The following is a 25,260-nucleotide window of genomic DNA, read 5'->3' as shown; positions in this document are numbered from 1 at the left end:
TTTTCAAAGTACGTTCGTCAAAGAAATATATATATTTGAGACGAATTATTCAAACACTGGAAAGAACCAACCAGGAACGTTCGCTAGTTAACTCTGTTTAAACACAATCTGATATTATTCGAAACAAACAATAATACCCTTTTCCTTCCATCCTGTAATTCTGAGTTTGCTCTTCGCAGTTTTACCTTTTGCATTCGTACTATTCTCTGAAATGTGAACCCTTAAGAGTTCACATTGTTTTGAATTAATCATTCTTCATCTTCTAGATTCAATATTTTGATTATGTGGTTGTTTATTTTTTAGAGTAACTTTCTGTAGGATATGTATTAGAGACGAAATCTGAAAAGTTTGAACATAAATGGTACTTTGTTACAACCACGCGTGTTCCAGTTGATCCGGTCAATGGGACAGCCTGCCCGTGAAATTAACGAGGAAATAGCTGAGCACTCCATAGTAATGCGAATCCTTAACGTGCTTCTAAGAGAGATTCTGCATGACATGGAATTTGATGAGGTAGGTCCTTTGAAATACAGGCGCTACTCATCTTTCCAGTTGATTGAAATAAAGTGTATTGTTCCAATATACCGTGGGTCACCAGAAATTGAACTCAGGATCCTACGACCGTGAGCCGAATATGCTACGAAGCTAAGCCGCGTATCTTCCTTCAATCATTGTATATCTGAACCTGATATGACCGGTTTCAAACACATCATTTTCCGTCAGCCTCGCTAATTGGTTTGTCAACTGTTTGCTAAACAGATAACACCTATATGACATAACGAATATAATGCTACATTCATAACGAAATTACTAGATTGTTACATCTCTTTTCAATTAAGCTTTTTTTCTTTTTCTTGTGGTGGTGGGTGCAAAATAATTAGTCTAAATGATTAACGCGGAAGATGACATTGTCTCGGAAATTAGCACCTGTAAGTTTGAAGATGGACGGTTCAGAACTCTTTTAAATATGTAAATACTTTCTAATTAAATTCGTACACAATTTGTGTCCGCAGTTCATCATTACTATGGCCGTCGGTATGGAGAAAAATGATCTTTAAATTTTGAGAGAAGAAACCAGCTTTTTTGGAGGAAATCTTCAGTGATTTCTCCAGCATCTGATACTAACAACAATAATTTCATTTGTGTTCCTTTTATCCGTAAGGAGCAGGCATACTATATAATTGGGGTTTTCTCATTGTAAAATAGTTTCTGTTCATTTTATCCATAGAGTTAGTAAATTTAGAGTAACTAAGGTTCTCAATAAAGGAAGTTTCAATTGAGTGAAAAAGTTTTGATATTAGTTTAAGTTCCTCCCAGGTCGACTGTGCCTTTCATTCTTCCGGAGTAATTAAAATGAATACAAGTCGATTTCTGTTGTCGATGTGATTGTGTACCCCTTCCCTCGAAATAGCTGGTTTTGTGCCAAAATGTGAGACGAACATTAAAGAATAGCTATTAGTAATTATATTTATTGAGGACTCGAATCCTATAGCATTTCACTGGGCGTGCTAACGTTTCTGCCAGCTCACCGCCTTTCTATTGTGAATGCTTGCAGTAGATTTGTATGAGGAAAATGCTGCTTGTAAATTAGGATCAACAAACACAAGTTGATATATTAGCTGTACCTAACCGGCAAATGATTAAGAAGTCCACAGTTCTCAAGAGCAACTACTTACTTTCAGAATGTAGCATAGAGTAGAAAATTATATTTCCTTTTTCTTACAACATACATACACACGCACATGCGCACGCAAGGACGCAGGCATGCACAGAGACAAACAGACACATACGCGCACACACATGCACGCAAGTATATCGTGCACGTTTTCGTATATCCAACATAAAGTATGATGCATATTCTATTGAATAATATAATCGTACTTCAAATATATTTGTGTTTCCTTTTTGTTGCATGACAGCATTTCGTATTGCAGGTGAATCCCTAGCATGTTTTCAACATTACTGGAATCAAACACAATGTATAACTTGCAATGAAAAGAATTCAATAAGTGTACTTGGTGGATTTCCTTGGTCTTTCATCTTCCTGTGTCACTATAGTCGTTTGGAGATACACACACACGTATTATATCAATAACTCTTCCAATTATTTAATACTCTGATAGACAAATGTTTGAAGAGGTTTTAACGTTAATGTTTAGCTTCGACATCATAGTGATTGAGAAAACCCACAATAACTGTTTGAAAAATATTCAGGTTTGCCTAATGAAATGGATTGATATACCAATTAAGACAGTTTAGGATAATAAATGGATGCTTTAAAATATAAAGCAGGGGGCGCGAAAGTGGTCGATATCGACCCCGACTATTCAAGGAGTCGATAAGTGCACTTTATTATTATTATTATTTTTTTTTTATTATTATTATTATTATTATTATTATTATTATTATTATTATTATTATTATTATTATCATCATTTTTATCATTATTATTATTATTATTATTATTATTATTATTATATTATTATTATTATTATTATTATTATTATTATTATCATCATCATCATCATTGCCTTTGTACAGCTTCTAACGCTGGAGATGTACTAAGATGTCAGCTGTTCACTACCAGTGAACAAAGGTAACATTCCATATTTTTCGAGCAACATACTGAGTATCCGAGCGGTGCTAAGCAGTGCTGTTTTCTGCATGTGCTCCACCCTTATTGCAGCCTTATTTGTTCCATGTACTTCTCGAGATTTTACTCACAGTTTCCAGGGCTTCCGACAATTATTGGTACCAATACCACCTGTTTCATCGACCACAACTGCTTTACCTCCCAAGCTAACGCGTCGTATATATCTACTTTTCTTTCTTCCTTATCGCATAGCTTGGGCATTCTATATGCATGATCAAACATACTTTGCTTTAATGTTATCATCATCATCATCATCATCATCATTATTATTATTATTATTATTATTATTATTATTATTGTATTGCTATCATTATTATTATTACTATTATTATTTATTTATTTTCTTGTATATGCCTGGAGATCGATATGGAGTCAAATTAGATGCAGTTGTAGATGCAGTTGTTTGGCTACAGATGGCGGATCGCCGTTATGAGCTAAGTCTTGACGAACAGCTAGGCTTTGGTAGCTTTGTGAGTTGCCTCACTGCATCTGTCGCTTATGCGTCTGCCCACATTTTGCACGTATGCAGTTTTGCCTCTGGTGGGCTGAGTTGATTCCTTGTGTACGAACAGATTCTTACTGGCGGCTTTTCTATAAAGATTTGTATTACTGGAACTCTCCTTTTTGATCTTGATTTGGAAATCCTGCAAAAAGATTGTCCCGGTTTTCTATATCAAATCTGATGTAGCTATAGACACTGTTGAAATTTTGTATGGCGATCGCTTTCTCCCGTGAGTAATTTCACTGTTGACTTCGCTGGATCATTAATTATTTGTTGTATGGTGTCAAAATTTTCTTCGCTCCAAACTGCGACCTGGTCGCTGTATATTTGTGAAATGCAGCGAAACACTGTTGTCACTGACACGGATACTATGCAGTGTAGAGTGAAGAAAATTTTGATATCATATCAAAAACAATAAAGGTTTCAATGGCGTTAGCAGTGTTTGTGTTATTCTGAGTGGCTAACTTGTGTTTTCGAGGCTGCTGTGGTGAAAAATAAACTATTATTCCTTTTATATCTTCAGGGGAAAGAAACACTATAATGATCCCTGTACTTGAATTTTTATGTAGATTGTCAACCGCCGAAAAATGGTAAGCAGAATTGGCCACAGTATGATTTCAATTTTGAACGAATTGAACAGGAAAAAATGCAGTAATGCCTTTCAGCCAATAATCAATCGAGTCATCGATAACACAATCTAGCCCCCTCAAGTCTAAGTTGTGTTTTGTTACACAAAGATTTCCACTCATACATTTCATTCACTAACCAACTACAAACTTTTCCTTACACACCATTGGTGAGCTAGCAGAATCGTTAATGCACCGGGGAAATGCTTCACATGTTGAGTTCAAATTACTCCGAGGTCGACTTTGCCTTTCATCATTTGGAGATTGATAAACGAAGTACCAGTTGAGAACTTAGATCAAGGTAATCGACTTACTCCCTACCATGAAATTGTTGGTCTTGTGCCGAAATTTGAAATTAATATTTTTAAAAGATTTATTCATTATTTAGTTTTTGTTTGGCAAGTGTGAATAACAGAGGTAATAGATCAATTTATGAATTGATCAAAATTATACTTGACAAGACGATGATGTAGTCGGTTCCTACTAACTTAGTCGACGAAACATGATAGGATTCTGAATGGGAAAAAAAGAAAATGTCATCCAGGCAGCATTTTAAAATAAAATCAACTCACAGATTGCTTGATAAATCCTGCCCACACAATTCGTATTCGATTAAAACTTTGAAGTAGTTGAGACTTTCTACATCGTGGCGCTCCGTCGGTTACGACGACGAGGGTTACAGTTGATCCGATCAACGGAACAGCCTACTTATGAAATAAACGTGCAAGCGGCTGAGCACTTCACAGACACGTATACCCTTAACGTAGTGCTCGGGGTGATTCAGACCCTGACCCTTTGAAATACATGTACAGCAGAAACAGGAAGAAAGATTGAGAGGAAGTTGTGGTGAATGAGTATATCAGGGTTCGCCCCCACACCCTGACAGAGCCTCGTGGAGCTTTAGGTGTTTTCGCTCAATAAACACTCATAACGCTCGAGTCCGCGGCACATAAAATATTGAGATAGCAGATCGTTTCCACGGCGGGCGAAATACTTAGCGGCATGAAAGTTGACCTCGGTGGAGGTTGAATGTAATGCGTTCAAGTTCCACCGAGGTCAACTTTGATTCTTACGTGCTTAATAAAATAAGTAGTAGGTGAAAAGTAGGCTCGATCTAATCGATTTACCACTCATTCGAAATTGCTGGCTTGGGCCAATATTTAAAAATCAATAGGCAATAATCTATACTCCGCAATCTTTCGTATACACTACGCATTCAGTTATAAATACGATCATAAATTATACGATCTGAAATAATCTCCGATTATCTAAATTATGTTTCTCATACCTAAATAGGCGCAGGAGTGGCTGTGTGGTAAGGAGCTTTCTTACCAACCACATGGTTACGGGTTCAATCCCAGCCCAGAGTGAGACACCTTGGACAAGTGTCTTCTACTATATATATGTACACACGCACACACATATATACGTGTATTTGTGTCTATGTTTGTCCTCCCCCGTCGTTTGACAACAGATGTTGGTGTGTTTACGTTCCAATCTCTTAATGGTTCGGCAGAAAGAGGCCGATAGAATAAGTACTGGGGCGTCAGTTTGTTCGACTAAATACGGTGCTCCAGCATGCCCGCAGTCAAATGACTGAAACAAGTAAAAGAATAAGAGAATAAAAGAATTAATCGGGTGGATTTCAAAGGAGAGGGTAAATCCTGTGTAACCTCAAGCAATACTGAACAAGCACGTCTTGTGCATTTTGAACAAACGACCAATGGTTAAGAGGAAGTGGAACCTAATAAGTTGACTGCTTTACAGCATGACTGCTCTCGTTTCTTTAAATATATTTCGTATATTATCTAGCATGTTTTATTTTCTCCATCACCTAATATGTAACAGACGAGTGACTGGTTTCAAATAGAAAATATGAAATGATTTATGTCTCGTTTAAATTAATAAACATTATTTATCACTCCAACACAATGACAGAGATTGTCCTGTTAGTGACGTCGGTGAAGCCGGCGCACACTTCTTGGTGTGAACGCTTTGCTTGTCATGGCGGCAGCGGAGTGATTTTGGTAACACTTGCGCTGGTGACTGTGTGTGTGCGCGGGCGTGTGTATGAGTGCGCGCACGTGTGTGCGTGTGTTGTTTGTGTGTGAATGTGTGTGTGTTTCAGCTAATGCAGGTGGAGTTGGTGGCGGGGTTGGCATACGTTTGCGTTAATGCTGGTCGTGGAGCATATTTGCTATAATGTTGCTGATGTTGCTGTTGGTGTTGGTGGTTTGTGCTAGATGTAGTACTGGTGATGACGTTTGTGGTACGGCATATGTTTGAGGTAATGGTGGTAGTGGTGGTGGTATTGCTGGCGTAGATTTAAGGTATTGGTTGTGGTGGTGGTATTGGTGGTGGCTCATATTTGTGCTAACGCTGGGTATGGTGGTGTTGGCGTATATTCGCGGTAATGGTGGTTACGGTCGTGGTGGTATTCGTATTTGATATAATGGTGTTGGGGTGGTAGTGGCGGTGGTGGTGTGGTGGTTCTGGGGCAGTATGTTTGAAGTAATGGTGTCGTGGTGTGTGCTTATAAATGTAGTGGTTTGTTTAGCGTTGTTGGTTCTGAATGTTATTGGCGGGAGTGGAAAAGGAAGTAGTAGGGTCCGTCACAGATTTTTTAATTTCTTCGGTTTTTGGAGACAATATTGTTGTTGATGATGGCGCTGGTTGCCTAAATATTAAGAGCGGTGGTGATGGTGGTGGTGGTGGTTATGGATATAGTAGCGGTAGTGGTGGTAGTGGTGGTGGTGGTGGCGGTTTTGATGGTGCTGATAGTTTTGATAGTGGTGATGGTGGCAGTGGTTGTGGTGGTAATGTTGGTGGGGGTGATAAAAGTCATGGTGGTAGTGGTTGTGGTGATGGCGACGGTGGCAGTGGTTGTGGTGCTGATGATGGCGGTGGTGATAAAAGTCGTGGTGGTGGTGGTGGTGGTGGTGATGGTAGCAGTGGTTGTGTTGGTAGTTATGGTGGTAATGGTGATGGGGTGGTGATAACGGTCGTAGTGGTGGGGGTGTTTGTGATGGTGATGAGAGTCGTGCTGTTGGTAAAGGTGTTGGTGGCAAGTGGGGGTGAATGTGGTGGTGGTGACAATGGTGATGGTAGTCGTAGTGGTGGGTGTGATGTTGTTGGTGGTGATGGTGGTGGTGATGGCAGTAATGGTAGTGGTAATAGTAATGGAGATGCTGGCGGTAGTGGGGGTGGTTGTACTCTGGGTCAATGCAGTATGGTAGTTGTATTATTTGTTAGAATGCCGATGTCGACGCTAGTTTCGTTTATTTTCGTTGTGCTTGGCTTCCGTATTACAACATACTTGATCGGATTTAGAATTTATTTGTAATTGCATTCCTTTTGCATGTTGTTGTTGTTGCTGTTGTTGTTGATGATGATGATGATGACGACGATGATGACGACGACAACGACGATGATGATGATTATGATGATGGCAATGACGACGATGAAGATGACTACGAGAACGACGACGACGACCACGGCGACGACCACGGCGACGACCACGATGATGATGATGATGATGACGATGATGATGATGAAGATGATGATGATGATGATGATGATGATGATGACGATGATGAGAACCATAAAGGACGTCATGTCATTTGCTTTGAATACATTATATCATTTAAACTGTGCCACTCATGTTACTTTTGTTGTTCCTCTCAGATTCGTTGTTTGTGTCATTGCTGCAGTTGCTGCTGCTGCTGCTGCTGTTGCTGCTGCTGTTGGTGTTGATAGTAGTGACTTAGACAATACGGGTGATAATATTCATATTGTCGGACGATAGTTTATTACCTTTGATAATAATGAATATAGTAAAGAAGTTGTTGCTGTTGATTATGATGATGATGATGATGATGACGATGATGATATTAGACGTGCGAGTCGGTATTGCTTTATGATAGAACCACAACAAAATTGGTTGGATATGCTGCTGAGGTTAATGATGCTGTTGGTATTTAAGGACGATAATGGAGGTGGTGGTGGTCCGGATACTGGTGGAGGCGGTGGTGTTCAAGCACTGTGTTGGTGGTGGTAGACTTACAGAAGTTCTAGTTGTTTCTTCTGTTTTCTACGGTAATGATTATCGTGTCAACAGTTGTTGCGGAGATGATGGCTATATTGGATACAGTTATCTTGATTGAGCTGGTGATAACAACAGTTGTATGAGACGTTGTAGCTATTGTTGTGGCGATAATGGAGGTCGGTGTCCTGATGACAATGATAATAATATGAGTAAATTATTGAAAGCAATGCATTGACGTAGTTAGAGGTGAAAATGTTAATAGTAGTGTTGGACAGGGAATGTTTCTGATGGAAGTCAGCTATGATCTTCAGTGCTACTCATTATATTACTTCGTCGTTTGCAATAGTTTTAACAGTAAGATATAGAAGTAGAAAAATTGTGACGAGAATTGTTACTTGTAAGGAGAAACGTGTGATTATTATTCAGTTAAGACGTTATGACAGAGAAGGAAAGGAAAAATAAGAAAGCTTCTATCAATGCAGAAAGTTTGTTTCTTTTAAAACAAACAAAAAAACCTTTATATTTCGGGCGCAAAGCCCATCTTCAGAAGAACGTAGACCCAAACTGTTTCCTTCAGAGGGTGATAATTTATACCTGAAATATAAAGGTTTTTGTGAAACGTTCTGCGTTGTTAGAAGACTTCTTACTTTCCTTCTTCTTTTCTTTCATCGGTACAACAATGCTTCAAGCAAACTACACCGCTTTACTATCATGATTAATGTGTACAGACTTCCGTGTAGTTAACATGTCTCTTTTATAGTTCTGATCACTAGTAAATATTTTCCGAGTCATATAAGCTTATAGGGTCGGTTTCCACGTTGCTCACCTAGAGAGGATTCCGGTGCGTCGCAAAAAATACTCATTTTTTGCCAAGTACGTGAACTGGAAAAACGTGAAAGGAATTGATTTGCTCAAAACACAAGGCATCACCTGTTCCAGGAATTGAAACCCCAAACTTACTATCAGGAATGCAACTTCTTAACCACTAATCCATGCACCTCCACTTGTGATCACTGGATTCTTACTAACATAGAAGTGTTGTAATTGTCGTCAATGTTAATTACACTCTAGGGAGCCTTGATAATGTATATCCAAGATGCTTTAATCGTGAATAAACTGTCGTTTCAAGCCATGAGCAGTCGATTCTAATTACGAAAAAATATCCGTTTCAAATATACTTGATCCTAAAACGTATTACATGATATGTCCTTTGGTTCTAAAGGGATTGAAGAGTGTATAATTTTAGATAAATGTGGAACTATTTCTAAAGACCAGTAATGATTTCGTTTTATCTCCAGGGTACCACCAACTTAAAATGATTAAGAATCTCTGCCAGAGTCCGTGCGCAATTTCAACGAGAAGAGAATAACCATCTCTCATTTGGTTCAAACTATATAACTATTCTTAACACAAAAACTTTCGACCAATTCTACTTCCGAGAAATAATGAAAGATTTATCGTTAGATTTATATAAATTATTGTGAAGGTAACATTTTTGAGTTTTCATTACTGTAGCTTGTAATTCAGTGTGTAATAGTAATGTCAGAAGATGTCAGTGTGATAGCTGTGGTTTATATTTCTTGTAAACCTAAACACATAAATTTAGGTGTTCAGCATCACTTCAATTTCCGCAGGTTTCTTCACCAGTCACCTAATATATCCTGTAAAATATCACCGCTTTTCTATTTCTGGTCGTTGGGGAAATCAGAAATGATCTATGATTTTTGCAGACATTCACCATTTGCAACATAAATTCTTGAGTACCATTATAGAGCTCACCAGAATTCATAGAACACCGGACGTGCTTTTACATTTTTAAGTTGAAATTCTGCCGCTGACGCCAACATCGTCATTCATCTTTTTTTTTTCCGTATTTGATAAACTAAATACCAGTAAAGTAGCAGAGTTGACTAAATCGATAATACTCTGCAAAATATTTGTGAAATAATACGTATGTTGGAAATCAATAAAAAATATTCAGTTAATGGTACTACTGTTAATACAGTGAGTTTGAAAAAGGCGGAGAATTGCCCGATCTGTGAGCACGCCGGACTAAATGATTAGCGGCGTGTCCTCCGGCATTATTATTGAGTTCACTCTCCACCCTGAGCAGATTTCATTTAAAACAAGTAGCAGTTGATCATAAGGATTGAATAAATCGACAAGAGCTCCCTCTACATGCTTTGCGCGAATAGTGAATATATAGCCATAGGAATGGCTGTACTGTAACAAGCTTGCTTCCCAACCAAATGGTATCGGGTTCAATCCCACTGCGTTGCAAGTTAGGTAAGTGTCTTCTAATATAGCATCAGCCCCACCAAAGCCATGTGGGTGGATTTGGTAGACGGAAATTGCAAGTAGCCCGTCATATATATATATATATATATATATATATACATATATTGGCTAAACTGGCAACATTACCATCCCCACATACAAGATATATATATATATATATATATGTATATATATATATAATATATATATATAATATATATATATATATATATATATATATATATACAATATGTTACATTACTCGGTAGTCAAGATAAAACTCTGAGTTTCAGATGCCGAAGTGGAAATCCACAACACCATCTCTTCGGTTATCTGGCTATTTGAAAACGTTATGAAAAAATACCGTTAAAAATGAAGGGAATTACTCTGTTATAACTCTGCTTTGCCTGCGTACTTATACATCGCTCGCATTTTTCGTCATAAAAATTATATAAAAATACATAAAAATATATAAAAATATATAAAAATATATAAAATCTTCTTGGGACATAACACAGAAAGCATGTTCTATCCGTTTTCTTTAGGGGACCAAAAACGTAACAGAAATTTAGTCACATGTGGGCATGATCCAAAAAGCTCTGTCCTTGTATTTAGACATGTGGTAGGGTCTAAGCTGCTTTTCCAGATAAGCCATCTCTCCATGTCGCATAAACCGCACCTTCCGCTGCCGTTAGTATAGGGCTTACATCTGGCCAAAATCTTCCATTGTATGTTATAATCGACACCTTTATCTCTTAAAGACCAAATATGATTGGATAATTGTGTCGCTTTTCTTTTGTTTCCAGTGCCTAAAGCTCAAAGTGTGGTTATTGAACCTGGCCTTGAAATTACCCTCTGTCAGGCCCACGTATTTCTTCGTCGAAACGGTGTCTTTAGTGGTTATAGAGTTTACGGTAGCTTCATATATGATGGTCTTGGACATGCAAGCTCCATTTAGCGGGCACAATTCTTTATTCCTGCATGAAAGCTGTTTTCTTCTTGTGTTTTTTGTATGTTATGATTGATTATGTTTTTAAAATTGGTAGTTGAACTAAAACTAATTTTTAAATGTGTCTATTAAAGAGTTTCCTATAAGCATGGTTAACTGGAAAATGTCTATCTATCAGTGCTAGGAAATATTTACCTATATTGAAGGCCACCTCGGGTGAGTAAGGGGGCGTAAACCAGATGACCTTCCTATTTCTATTATTCCTTTTCCTTATTGTTGGGCTGGTGATAGGTGCATATTTTTATTTTTCGCTAAAACACATCTTTTTTAAGCTTTATTATAAACTGGGGCAACGCTATTGAAGATGTCCTCATTAGATGAAGGCTAGAAATCATCTTACTAATATTTTAAACTAAATTTTTGAATACTATAGGGGATGGCATGAACCTACTATTAACTTAGTCTATCATTGGGCTTCCTATAAGGCTTATAAATATTTATTAAGATCTAAGGAAACGTCTAGAAATTGACAACCGTCAGGTTAGTGTCTATAGTTATACTAAGTCCGAAGTGTTTCATTAACTGATAATATCCTCCTAAAACGATCTTGGCTGGTCCATTTGTATTAGCTGTTAAGGCGAGGGCATCATCTTTGTAGATGGCGAAATGTACGTTAGGGAATGTCTTACCGAAGGTATCTAGGAGAAAGAGTCCAATTAGATCACAGATGCCTGCCCCATCATATGAACCCATGCTCACATCGAAAGCTGTTATCTACCAGGTATAAGTTCTTGGTTTTATCCGAAAAAAGTGCTTTTTTCTTGGAGCTTTTTAAGGCTTTCTTTTTTGACACAGAAGCGAACACCAAGGAAAACATTTGCTATCGGATAAAATCCAAAAGATTCCCTCCTAGGATTAAAGGCTTGGAAGATTTCGAAGCGGACCTGCTGAAGATCATGAGCAAAAAAAGTTTCGTAAGTCTTTTAACAATTTCCAACATAAATTGAAAAAAGATATTGATCATATAAAAAGCTCCAAGAAAAAAGCACTTTTTTCGGATAAAACCAAACTTATACCTGGTAGATAACAGCAAATACACACAACTCTTACACAGCATCATAATAATTATACTAAGGCTAGGGCACAGACATATAACGAATTAATAAGAAGCTAGCGTCATCGCCGCTAAACTTAAATTAGATAAAATAGAACCTCCCCAAAAAGTTTATTACTATTAAAGACCACAAAGAAAACTTCCTTTCCAACCTAAATGTAGGCTTATCACCCAGCCAAGTCAAACAGGGATTATTAGCAAAGAAATTTTAGATAAATAAATACGAAAATAAACCGATACTGGCTAGTGCAATGGTCCAATAGTATAGAAGTCGTAGACTTGTTTAAAGCTATTAAGAATAAGAAAAAGCGAGGTTTCACATTCGATATGTTGATTTTATGCCTCTATCTCTAAAGAACTGCTAGATAAAGCCCTAATCTTCGCTAGTGACTTCATAGAAATTAGTACCAATGATAAGGATATAATCTTCCATGCTAGAAGACATTACTTTTCAGTGAGAATGCAAGTGGGTAAAAAACACCGACACGGAGGGCGCTTTCGATGTGAGCATGGGTTCATATGATGGGGCAGGCATCTGTGATCTAATTGGACTCTTTCTCCTAGATACCTTCGGTAAGACATTCCCTAACGTACATTTCGCCATCTACAAAGATGATGCCCTCGCCTTAACAGCTAATACAAATGGACCAGCACAAGATCGTTTTAGGAAGGATATTATCCAGTTAATGAAACACTTCGGACTTAGTATAACTATAGACACTAACCTGACGGTTGTCAATTTCTTAGACGTTTCCTTAGATCTTAATAATAATATTTATAAGCCTTATAGGAAGCCCAATGATAGACTAAGTTATATTAATGTAGGTTCATGCCATCCCCCTATAGTATTCAAAATTTAGTTAAAAATATTAGTAAGAGGATTTCTAGCCTCTCATCTAATGAGGACATCTTCAATAGCGTTGCCCCAGTTTATAATAAAGCTTTAAAAGATAGTGGTTTTAGCGAAAAAATAAAATATACACCTATCACCAGCCCAACAATAAGGAAAAGGAATAATAGAAATAGGAAGGTCATCTGGTTTACGCCCCCTTACTCACCCGAGGTGGCCTTCATATAGGTAAATATTTCCTAGCACTGATAGATAGACATTTTCCAGTTAACCATGCTTATAGGAAACTCTTTAATAGACACAATTTAAAAATTAGTTTTAGTTCAACTACCAATTTAAAAACATAATCAATCATAACATACAAAAAAACACAAGAGAAAACAGCTGTTCATGCAGGAATAAAGAATTGTGCCCGCTAAATGGAGCTTGCATGTCCAAGACCATCATATATGAAGCTACCGTAAACTCTATAACCACTAAAGACACCGTTTCGACGAAGAAATACGTGGGCCTGACAGAGGGTAATTTCAAGGCCAGGTTCAATAACCACACTTTGAGCTTTAGGCACTGGAACAAAAGAAAAGCGACACAATTATCCAATCATATTTGGTCTTTAAGAGATAAAGGTGTCGATTATAACATACAATGGAAGATTTTGGCCAGATGTAAGCCCTATACTAACGGCAGCGGAAGGTGCGGTTTATGCGACATGGAGAGATGGCTTATCTGGAAAAGCAGCTTAGACCCTACCACATGTCTAAATACAAGGACAGAGCTTTTCGGATCATGCCCACATGTGACTAATTTCTGTTACGTTTTCGGTCCCCTAAGAAAACGGATAGAACATGCTTTCTGTGTTATGTCCCAAGAAGATTTTATATATTTTTATATATTTTTATATATTTTATGTATTTTTATATAATTTTTATGACGAAAAATGCGAGCGATGTATAAGTACGCAGGCAAGCAGAGTTATAACAGAGTAATTTCCCTTCATTTTTAACGGTATTTTTTCATAACGTTTTCAAATAGCCAGATAACCGAAGAGATGGTGTTGTGGATTTCCACTTCGGCATCTGAAACTCAGAGTTTTATCTTGACTACCGAGTAATGTAACATATTGTATAGATAAATTTCCCCTATTTACATAATATTGAGGTCTCTTTCTTTCTTTTGTTATCTTACCGTTTTATCAATATATATATATATATAATATATATATATATATATATATGTATGTATGGATAGATAGATAGATAGATGATAGATAGATATAGATAGATAGATAGAGATAGATAGAAGATAGATAGATAGATAGATAGATAGATAGATAGATAGATAGATATAGATAGATAGATAGATAGATATATAGATAGATAGATAGATAGATAGATAGATAGATAGATAGATAGATCGCTAGCCAGTAAACAATTTTTTATTTTCTCTCCCTGTTTATATCCGTGTTCCTTTCTGTCGAAGACCTTAGGCTCGAAACGTAAAAGACTTTCTCACTTCCCGAGCGTTAAGCTAATACATCTGTTTGTCGTTTACACACCCGTCTTCATCTTTTGTTTTTTTGCTTTTTGTAAATTCTCACTATATATATACATATATGTGTGTGTGTATGTATGTATGTATGTATGTATGTATGTATGTATGTATGTATGTATGTATGCATGTATGTATGTATGTATGTAGATATATGTAGGTAGGTGTATATTTATTTGTGTGTCCTTGTGTCTGTGTTTGTCTTCCCATCATAGCTTGTCAACCGTCGTTGGTGTGCTTACGTACCAGTAACCCAGCAATCCATCGAAAGAGAGGAATAGAAGAAGTACCAAGCGTACAAAGAACAAGTCCTGGAGTCGGTTTCTTAGATTTAAAGAAAATCCCCTTCAGGTAGTGCTCCAGCATGGCCCCAGTCAAATGACTGGGACTATGAAAAGAATAGATATATATATATATATATCACCCGGTGTGCTAACATTTCTGCCAGTGAAATTAATTCAAAAGATGTCTTTCTCCACTCTAGGCAAAAGGCCTGAAATTTATGGGAAAAGAGCCAGACGATCTGAATGCCCACCAGTACGCAACTGGTACTTAATATATTGACCCCGAAAGGATGAAATGCATAGGCCACCTCGGCGAAACTTGAACTCAGAACGTAAAGACAGACGAAAAACCACTAAGCATTTCGCCCGGCGTGCTAACGATCCTGCCTGTCCGCTGCCTTAATTAAAAAAATATTAAAAGAAAATACATAAAGTCCGTAGAGTACCGTAGATGAGTAAACGAAGAACGGCACATACTGTAAGGAAAACGAAATTTGGGGGCGGGGAGTGTTTGGCGTTGTTTTGCATTTAAAATAAAATGAATATATACTAATTATAAAACTAATTAAGAAGAAATATACAACACACTATTGTTTCTACTTAGAGGATTTCACCTATTGCGGATGGTTTGGGAACGCAACGCCAGCGATAGTCGAGGGATTAATGTGTGCACATATATATATATATATATATATATATATATATATAGCAAAAATTTAGATTCAGATGAATATGGATCGTAAGTTGTGGCACCAGAATTTAGTAGGTTTTATCCATGCAATTTCAAAGTAAGAAGGTAAAAATCAAAATAAGGAACAAGGATATCCAGAGGTAATGCAGTACGATCGTTTCATGCAACTCGATTTAATTTAACAATGCAATCCTTACACCAATTTAAAATGCAGACCAATCTTCAGCTGCACAAAGACATATAATTTAATTAAATTACAACAGATGGAAACATTAGTATAACTATACCTAGAATCTCCAAGAAGTTAAGGAGATAGACAAAGAACATGCTGTCTTACTCCAGCATAGAAGTTACTAAGCTTTTCAAGAAGATATACATTGTTAGACTCTGCCTGTCGCTGATTTAATTTTTATGGGGTCAGTTTTAATTTATAGACTAGTTTATCAAACCACTTGTGTATCTAAGGCAGAGAGAACAGAAGGCAGTATCTGTTAGGGATAGGGCTGAAGGAGCAGACAGACATCATAGCTGGTATTGTCATGAAATCAAGATTTATTAGAAGCAATATCATGAGGTTTGCTAACGGAAAACTTAAAACAAGTTGTTAGCTGACAATTAAGTACTATAGTACTAAAGTTAAATATTTAAAACAATGTTGCTATATTATATTTACAGTTAAAGTTTAGGGTTATTCAGAGGATTATTAAGAAGAATATTATAACAAAAGGATAGAAAGTTTAGAATAATTTTTAGTATATTCCAAACTTTTACCACAATAGAGGGGGGAAAAGAAATTATCCAGAAGTAGTTTAATGTTTATACATATTGAACACTTAAATATTAACTCATCAGATAGTATCCGAGAATATAGATTAATTGGTATATAATTGGTATTAATAAATGAGTATTGAGGTAAAGGAACATGTTAAGTATATATTAATAAAATTATAATCTAAGCAGTTTTTTATAAGTATTGAATATACCAGCATAGTTTTATATAAGATAAGTATGAATTTATAGAGATACAAAAATTAGATTAATTTTATAAATAAAGGCTAATTATAAAATAATAGAGAAATAAAATAACCAAGTAGGGCAGAACACCATAGAAAAGGAAATAAAATAGCAGCTGGACGGGATGCCAGTCCATCCCAGCGTTACTCATTTTTGCCAGCTGAGTGAACTGGGGCAACGTGAAATGAAGTGTTTTGCTCAAGAACACAACACGTCACCCGGTCCAGGAATCGGAGTCACAATCTTACGATCATAATGCTGACACCCTACCCACTAAGCCACCCACCTTCGTACTAATACTATGTTAAAGTATATGTAGCTTATTAACATCAATAGATAAGATTTTTAGAAAAAGTATAATAATTCAAAATATATTAGACTAAAAATTATATATTTACCTATTTAGCTAATATCAATAAAATACTGATGTCTGGTATCAGCTAAAGGGATATTTAAGTTAAAGAGCAATCATATTTTACACTTATCTTTTTTTAAAAAAACTAAGGGTTATATTATAGGTTTTATTATTGTTAACAATAATAACTTCTTAAATCTATAATATAACCCTTAGTTTTAAAAAAATCCGTAGAAACAACTTCAAAAATTGGTTGCTATCTAAATGAGGAGATATTCGACTCGGAGAAGTTTATACCTCTTCAAATGTAGACTATTTGTGTGACAGTTGAGAAATGGGGCCTTTGGTAAGGGTATAATGCCCACTCCTCCTTGGTGCAAACAGAGCAAAGACTATCATCCCTCACGAATATTTTAGGTCAAGAAAATACATTGTAATTTATATCGGTTTCAATTTTTGGCACGAGGCCTGCAATTTTGGAGAGGTGGGTAGTAGATTACATCGACCCCGGGCTGAATGAGGAAGATGCGAAATCTTGTTTGAGACATTAGTGTGGTTTGAGACATTTAATAGGTGCTTTATGTGTCTCATAAAAAGGCTATCGTTGAAACTTTTAATGCTGGTGAACAGAATAGTGAGAACAGTGACAAACGATTTTGTCCCGAATGTTGATGGATCATAGTGTCCTGACGAATGGTACGATGTTATATAACTGGATTTGTAATTAGAATTTTCTTTAATAATTAGAATTGCGTAGAAGTTGTTGCCTAGTGGTTTTAAGATTCTACTAATGAAAAACCAAGCATGTGTATCATATTTGAAAACTTATTCCAGCACTTTTTCCATGACAAAATATTGCTTCTTATACGCTTATAAACATTCTGTACGTGTATCAATCAAAAAAATTGAGAGAAATGTGATATGCTTAACTAACATGAGAATTGACGTTGGAATGAGAGGGCTATATGGATTCTTTTCAAAGACCAGTTTACTGTAAAATGTCACATTTCCAAACGTAATATCTAAAAGTATGTAGTTCAACATTTAAACCAGTGGTTCGAAAATGGTGTCCATATGGCCCATGGGGGTCTAAATAAGATATATTGTTAAAGTTTATGTGTAATAAACCGGTTATGATTCTACAATACACAAAATATTTTAACAAATTTGTTTTATACAATTCCTAATAACATTTAATCATAAAAATAAAAGTAATGGAATTCCAGTAGTGTAAAGGAGGTACCGAAGAGGTTCACAGGTAAAAAAAAATGGCAGAAAAGCATTGCATTAGACAATATACCAAACTGCTCACAGAACTGAAATGTATTTTTTTTCAGAATATGAGGTGTGGTGTAGTTTGTATATTCGTCCACAGTACCAGCCAAAAGATCAATGGATGTTGTGTATAACATCTTTCGGCTGCAACATAAGAAATAAGGAGATAAAAAATGTAGGAGTTGATGATTTGCACGAAAATATTTTTGATTAATATTCGTAGTAACACTTTTGGCGAGAATGTTGAGATCAAACGATACCAAGGTCAGTTCATTCGGTTCAGGTGTAAATAACGTGAGAGATGAAAAGATGAGCGGACAGTTGTTGACAAGAGATTCAGGCTACGAAATCAGCATGAGTAGGAAGTAAGGAGTGGACCCTGATGATCTTGCCAAGAATAATTAGAGCTATTTAAATAGTAAATAAATGTCTACTGGGAAAAAAAGCATAAATTGATATAAAAAATGAAAAACAGTTGGCTAAAGGCAACAAGTAAGGATTATGGAAACTGAGAGGAATGCAAACGAATGAGTTAAAGTGCCATATTAGAACCCTATCAACTCTGAAGAGATATTGATTTCAAATTTTCGTACAAGGCCAGAAATTTGCATGGAGAAGGTAAGTGGATTACATCGACACCAATGCTCCATTGTTACTTTTTTCATAAACTCGGAAAGGACGAAGGGTAGAATTGACCTCAGCTGAATTTGAACTCAGGATGTGTAGACGGACGAAATGCCGCTAAGCGTTTCGTTCGGCGTGTTAACGAATCTGTCAGCACGTTGCCTTATCTTTAAAGCTATATTGCAAGTAGGACGCTGTAGAATGCAAGAAAAAATATAAATGGCGTTCATATCAGCAATTACAAAATACATCTGAAATAAGCACCAAATCGGTACTGACAGGGCTGAACAGAACGAGTGGTATCATACGTCCTGCATTTCTTGACTTGGTGTTCAAAACCCAGTGATATCACCTTTCTTTGCCTTACCTTGTTCTATCTTAGAGACGCGTATTCTTATCCAAGATGGAGACGAGTAGCAACGTTTACATATAGCAGGCTGGATAATAGTAGAGATATTTCTCACTACATGAAACAATTAAGAGACTTGTTAACCCACAAATAAAGAATACACACACACATACACGCACACACGCACATACATACACTTATGAACACAGGTACATATACACTCATACATGCATATATATATATATCTATATGCAATTAGCATGATTCAGGAAGATGTCAGTTGTGTTTAGATAGCAAGCCTCCGTGTATGCTACAACGGCGTGAGTACGATACACAGATTTTTTAGGCTGAACCCAAGACCGCCAAGGATATAAAATTTAAATAAGAGCCTACGGTAAGGAGTAGTTGAACGATAAAGTAACGTTGAAAAATAAACAAAACGAACAAAAAATCTTTGAAACCGATGAAATAGGTTCTATACTACGTTTAAGTTACTAATACATCTACAGAAAAAGAAATAAAGATTTAAACGCTGCTGATTTATACCTGAAAGTACGTTAGACGCTTAGATAGAAAATGTGGTAGTAAAGAACGGAAAACCCTTAGATAAATCAGTTTCGTAGACTGTTATATTAATACTTATAGGGTGGTGGGAAGTAATAAAATAGACAAAATCCTATTAATCTAAAGTAGTAAACAAGTGAATTGAAGATGAGCAGTAAAAATATGGCCGCAGTTGAGGATATTTTAATGTTCAAGAATATATTATGAAGTTAGGTAGCTAGGAAAGTTAAACATATACGAAATTTTTATTATGTGTACACATAAATAATTAGACGAATTTAGGCAAAGATATGGACATTTACGCAAATAAGTAAATATACATATCAGGTAATGTTTAGATAACATATATAAATATTTAGGCATTTGTAAAACGCGAAGAAGGTAGTATAAACATGAAGGCGTTTCTCTTTAAAATCATACAAATCGTAATAAATCATAACAATCTCATATAAACATTCGTCAGAAATAATTTATATACATATAGGTGCAGGAATGGCTGTGTGGTAAGTAGGTTGATTGCCGACCGCATGGATCCGGGTTCAGTCCCACTGCATGGCTCCTTCGGCAAGTGTCTTTTACTATAGTCTCAGGCCGACCAAAGCCTTGTGAGTGGATTTGGTACACAGAAACCGAAAAGAAGCCCGTAGTATATATATATATTATATATATATATATATAATATATATATATATATATATATATATAATATATATATATATGTATGTATGTATGTATATATGTATGCATGTATGTACAGATGTATGTGTGTGCATATGTTGGTATGCCTGTGTTTGTCCCTCAAACGTCGCTTGATAACCGATGCTTGGGTATGTAATTAAAGAGAGACAGAAAATCTAAGATACCAGAATCTTTATTGATAGGTGCAAACGTTTCGACCCATCTAGCGAATGGGAATTTTGCAACTGATTTCGGTGTAGATGTGTCTCCTCGGGTGATTTCAAGAGTATCTCGTTAAAATAAATTCTGACTCACAGAACTAATTACTGCATGTTATCTTCTTGGTCTTAATATATAGAAATTGCAAATTGAGGGACACTGAAACATTCTTCTAGGTCATTAACAAAGATCAGATACAAAAAGAAACAAATACACGCAACAGCGTAAAACAATATTACATAGGTAATAATTCATGCACCTCAAGTTAATTAATTCCAACATCATCAAGCTTTGGCACATCAGCATATGTTCTATATGCTGTTTCTGTTTTAATATTTAAGAATAACTGTAGGTATGTAGAACGTCTGAATCTGACTCCTGAGTCGATGAAAGCTGATACATTTTCACACGTGTCGTCCAAGAGGAGAATGCTTTCCTGAAATAAATTCTGCGACATATCTTCACTCATCCAAGTGTATTAGATCGTCTTAGAAATCTATCTACCTATATATCTATCTATCTATCTATCTATCTATCTATCTATCTATCTATCTATCTATCTATCTATCTATCTATCTATCTATCTATCTATCTATCTGTCTGTCTGTCTGTCTATGTCCGTCTGTCTCTGCCTGTCTGTCTTTCTTTGTCTGTCTCTGTCTCTGTCTGTCTCTATCTGTGCATATATATATATATATATATATATATATATATATATATATATATATGTGTGTGTGTGTGTGTGTGTGTGTGTGTGTGTGTGTGTGTGTGTGTGGTGTGTGTGTCTATGAACATAGAGAAGGAGAGCGAATGAGAGAGAGAGAGAGATGTCTGTGTGCGCGCGTGAATTGTCAAGCACAAGATCGTAATGTTCAAAACAATGCACGAACCATGTGATGGAAAGCAGGGACTCGCAATGATCTGTATTTGTTTCTATGCCCAGGAAAAATATGGGACATTGACAATCTTTTAATACATATATTTAGTTTTGTTTCTCTATATTTCGTTCTATATAAACACACAAGATATATTGTACGAAATTGAACATATATACACCGAGTCTTGCCGTCATATAGGTGTATTCACGTCTGTAAGCTTCCAAAAATATGCACCACCCTATTTCCTTTCTTATCATTTTCCTATGCCTCCCAAATATTTCTCGCCTGATTCGAAAACTAATTTTCATTCCTACAGCAAATTCCTCATAAGTTGCTTTTACTGACAAAGGAAATATTATTCTACATTTACATTCTTTTATTCTATAAATGTCTTCATCACTTAAAATAGCGAAATCTCCCAAACCCGCCACATACGACAAAACCACCAACAAATTGATATGTACAAAGAGATAAATTCACCACCAAGTTTCATCTTCTTCAACATTCATATATTCTCTCACTTTATCTGAGCTTTGATAAATGAATTTAGCTTGGAATTCTAAATTCCATAGCTACCTGGTAACTAAGACAACAAAAACACTTCGAATTTTGTTTCTTTTCTTCTTTTATTCCATTTTCCCAAATCAGCGTTCACAACATCCACAACATCCACGCACAGATGCACAAACGCATATTTAATCGCTCTTGACTTTGTCGATTATCCATTGGTAAATAAAATCTTTTAAGTAAACTACCAGCAACTAAGATTTCCATGTCAGTTGCGGATTTAATGAAATACCCACCTGCTTTCTACTTGAGCTCACGCAAACAAGTACAAACATGCATATATACATATGAAGGAAACTAGGATTTGCGTTAGAAACCTGCTTCTTCTCTATTGACAAGAAATCTTGAAATAAAACTGAATAACGACAAACATACATATATACGTAACGCAAATCCTTAATTCGTGCGCTACAAACGATAACGATATATGGGACTATAAAAATCTGCTCTTTCACAACCTTGTTAGCAAGTAGGTGGCCGACCAAAATTTATCGTAAATTAAAAGGAGTCAAAGAACACATAAATATGTAGGTACGTACAACTACGTAAACAATCTCATATTCTACACTAAGGCACGTCCAAGTAAATACCAATTTAATATCGTTATAATATGACCTGTAAGGAACGAAACAAGCAAATACGAAAACTACTGATCCTTGTTTCTTGGCCAAATGGGAACCTACTATTAGACACTTAGATTGGTTGCCATAATTTTACTCATTGAAAATATATTGTAAATGCGAAACTCTTTCGTTGATATCTACGATTAAAATCTCGTTAATACAGCCCCTCCCCCCGTCCGAGTACTCATGCTTGACATAAAATATTCGCAGAACGATTGCCTTCTGAACATCTACACCTTTAGAGTATCGCACAGGTGTTAAATTCGAGCTTCGCTTGACTCATGACGCTGTGCAAAATACTCTTCACAGAACTAAGTAGTTCATACAGATTCGATTTCAGAATTATATTCCAAAGCTTCAAATGGAACTTGACGACTCATATCTAATATTTCAAGGGAGGTATCGCATTAAAATCCAATAAGAATACCGATTGTTAAAGCAGCGTATTAACATAAAGGCGTGGGTTCGAGAAAAAGAAAAACAAAATGAAATTAATTTAAGATTTCCTCCTTGTATATATGAATATTATTAATTTACATCTCGCCCACATCCTTCAATGAGGATACATAAACCGACAAACATACAGAGGTAAGCATGCTTTATGCACACACGCACACACACTTATGTACAGAAACAAGTACAAATATAATCTATATGGAAGTATGTAAATATGTAAATATGAATATGTTAATAAATATATGATTTAAGATATTTAATTTTAACGCTACATTCTCACGATGCATGTGATAATATTTGTAATATGCTTCTAAAAATTACTTGAAGCGATTGTATAAGTTTATCCTTTCTAAGTATAATATTATCAATTTATAATCTGTCTATCTATCTATCTATCTATCTATCTATCTATCTATCTATCTATCTATCTATCTATCTATCTATCTATCTATCTATCTATCTATCTATCTATCCATCCATCCATCCATCTATCTATCTATCTATCTATCTATCTATCTATCTATCTATCTATCTATCTATCTATCTATCTATCTATCTATCTGTCTATATATCTATCTATCTATTTATCTATCTATCTATATCTATCTATCTATCTATCTATCTATCTATCTATCTATCTATCTATCTATCTATTTATCTCTATCTATCTTTCAAGATATCTACCTCTTTATCTATCAATCTATGAATATGTATTCATTTATAGCTTCCTCCCACCTAACTGTCTCTTTGCTTATATATATATATATATATATATATATATATATATATATATATATATATATATATATATAATATATATATATATATATATATATATATATATATATATATATGTATATATATCTATATCTATTCATAGATATACATACCAGTATTTCTCATTGATTCTGTTTATATGCATGAAAATTTGAGGTGGGTATGATATTCATTATTACAACGAATATTGTTGATGATATCATTCAAATATTATGTATTTATTATATATTATCCAATACTTTTAAAATTCTTTTTCACTCATGCACCTTTTATTTACATGAAATCCTATAGATATGACAGAATTGCGCCATTTTGATTTTCATTAAAGTCTTTTCGTTTTCTTCGCATTTTCCTTTTACCTCCTTTTCTTTCCGATATTTCCGTATAATATAAATTCATATTGTCCATTTCTAAATATTACTAAATACGGCATATTTATGGTAATAATTTTTCTTGAGGAATGCAATTTTGCTCGACATCGTTGCATTTTTGATCTCCTTAGAAAATGTTTTATGTGTTATGGGTATGAAAATATTTAAAATAGTTTATGTAAGATATATATATATATATATTATATATATTATAAGGGAGATAATAATATATGTTTACATGCGTCTCTCCATATTTGTATGCATATATATATAGGTGTCTGTATGTGTGTATTGGTGCGTGCCTGTGTGCGCATGCGTGTATGCGTGCGTGTCCCCGTATATATATATATCCCCAAAATGTATGCATAAATATCTAAATTTATAAGATAATATCTATTTGAATAAATATACACACACACATATATACTAGCTTAAGGTGACCCGCTCTACGCGCAGGGTAAGAGTGTGGTTGTTACTTTATGTTGCTTCCTTTCTGTTTTTTTTTATCACCACATTCTCCCTCTGTTTCTCTCTCCTTTCTCCCTCACTTTCCCACTCTCTTACTCTTCCTTTCCCTCGGACTCTCCCTAGCTTTCACTTACTTTCTATCTTTCTCTATCTATCTCTGTCCCATTTATAAACAATAAAAGATCTTGACTAAGTTGAGAAAGAAAAATACTTTGAAAGATCAATCATAAATATCAGGCAGTGACAACGGAAAGGTCTGCTTCAAAGTGGACAGCAAAACACTAACATTTAAAAGGGACAGACGAACTTGCGAGTTGAATAAAATTTTTTAAATTATTGGAAACCAAAGTCTGAAGGACTATCTGTGGATAGTAGACTCACTATTGCTAGCACTTCTTAACGAAAGACAGCAACGTAGAGGCAGTTTTACGGCTGTTTTATAAATCAGATTCCTATCTAGTAACTTTGATTAGAATATGGAAGCCACGCTGTCTGTCTTATAC

The sequence above is a fragment of the Octopus sinensis genome, linkage group LG6, assembly GCF_006345805.1.
Source record: "Octopus sinensis linkage group LG6, ASM634580v1, whole genome shotgun sequence".
NCBI lineage: Eukaryota > Metazoa > Mollusca > Cephalopoda > Octopoda > Octopodidae > Octopus > Octopus sinensis.
This window is presented reverse-complemented; position numbering follows the sequence as displayed.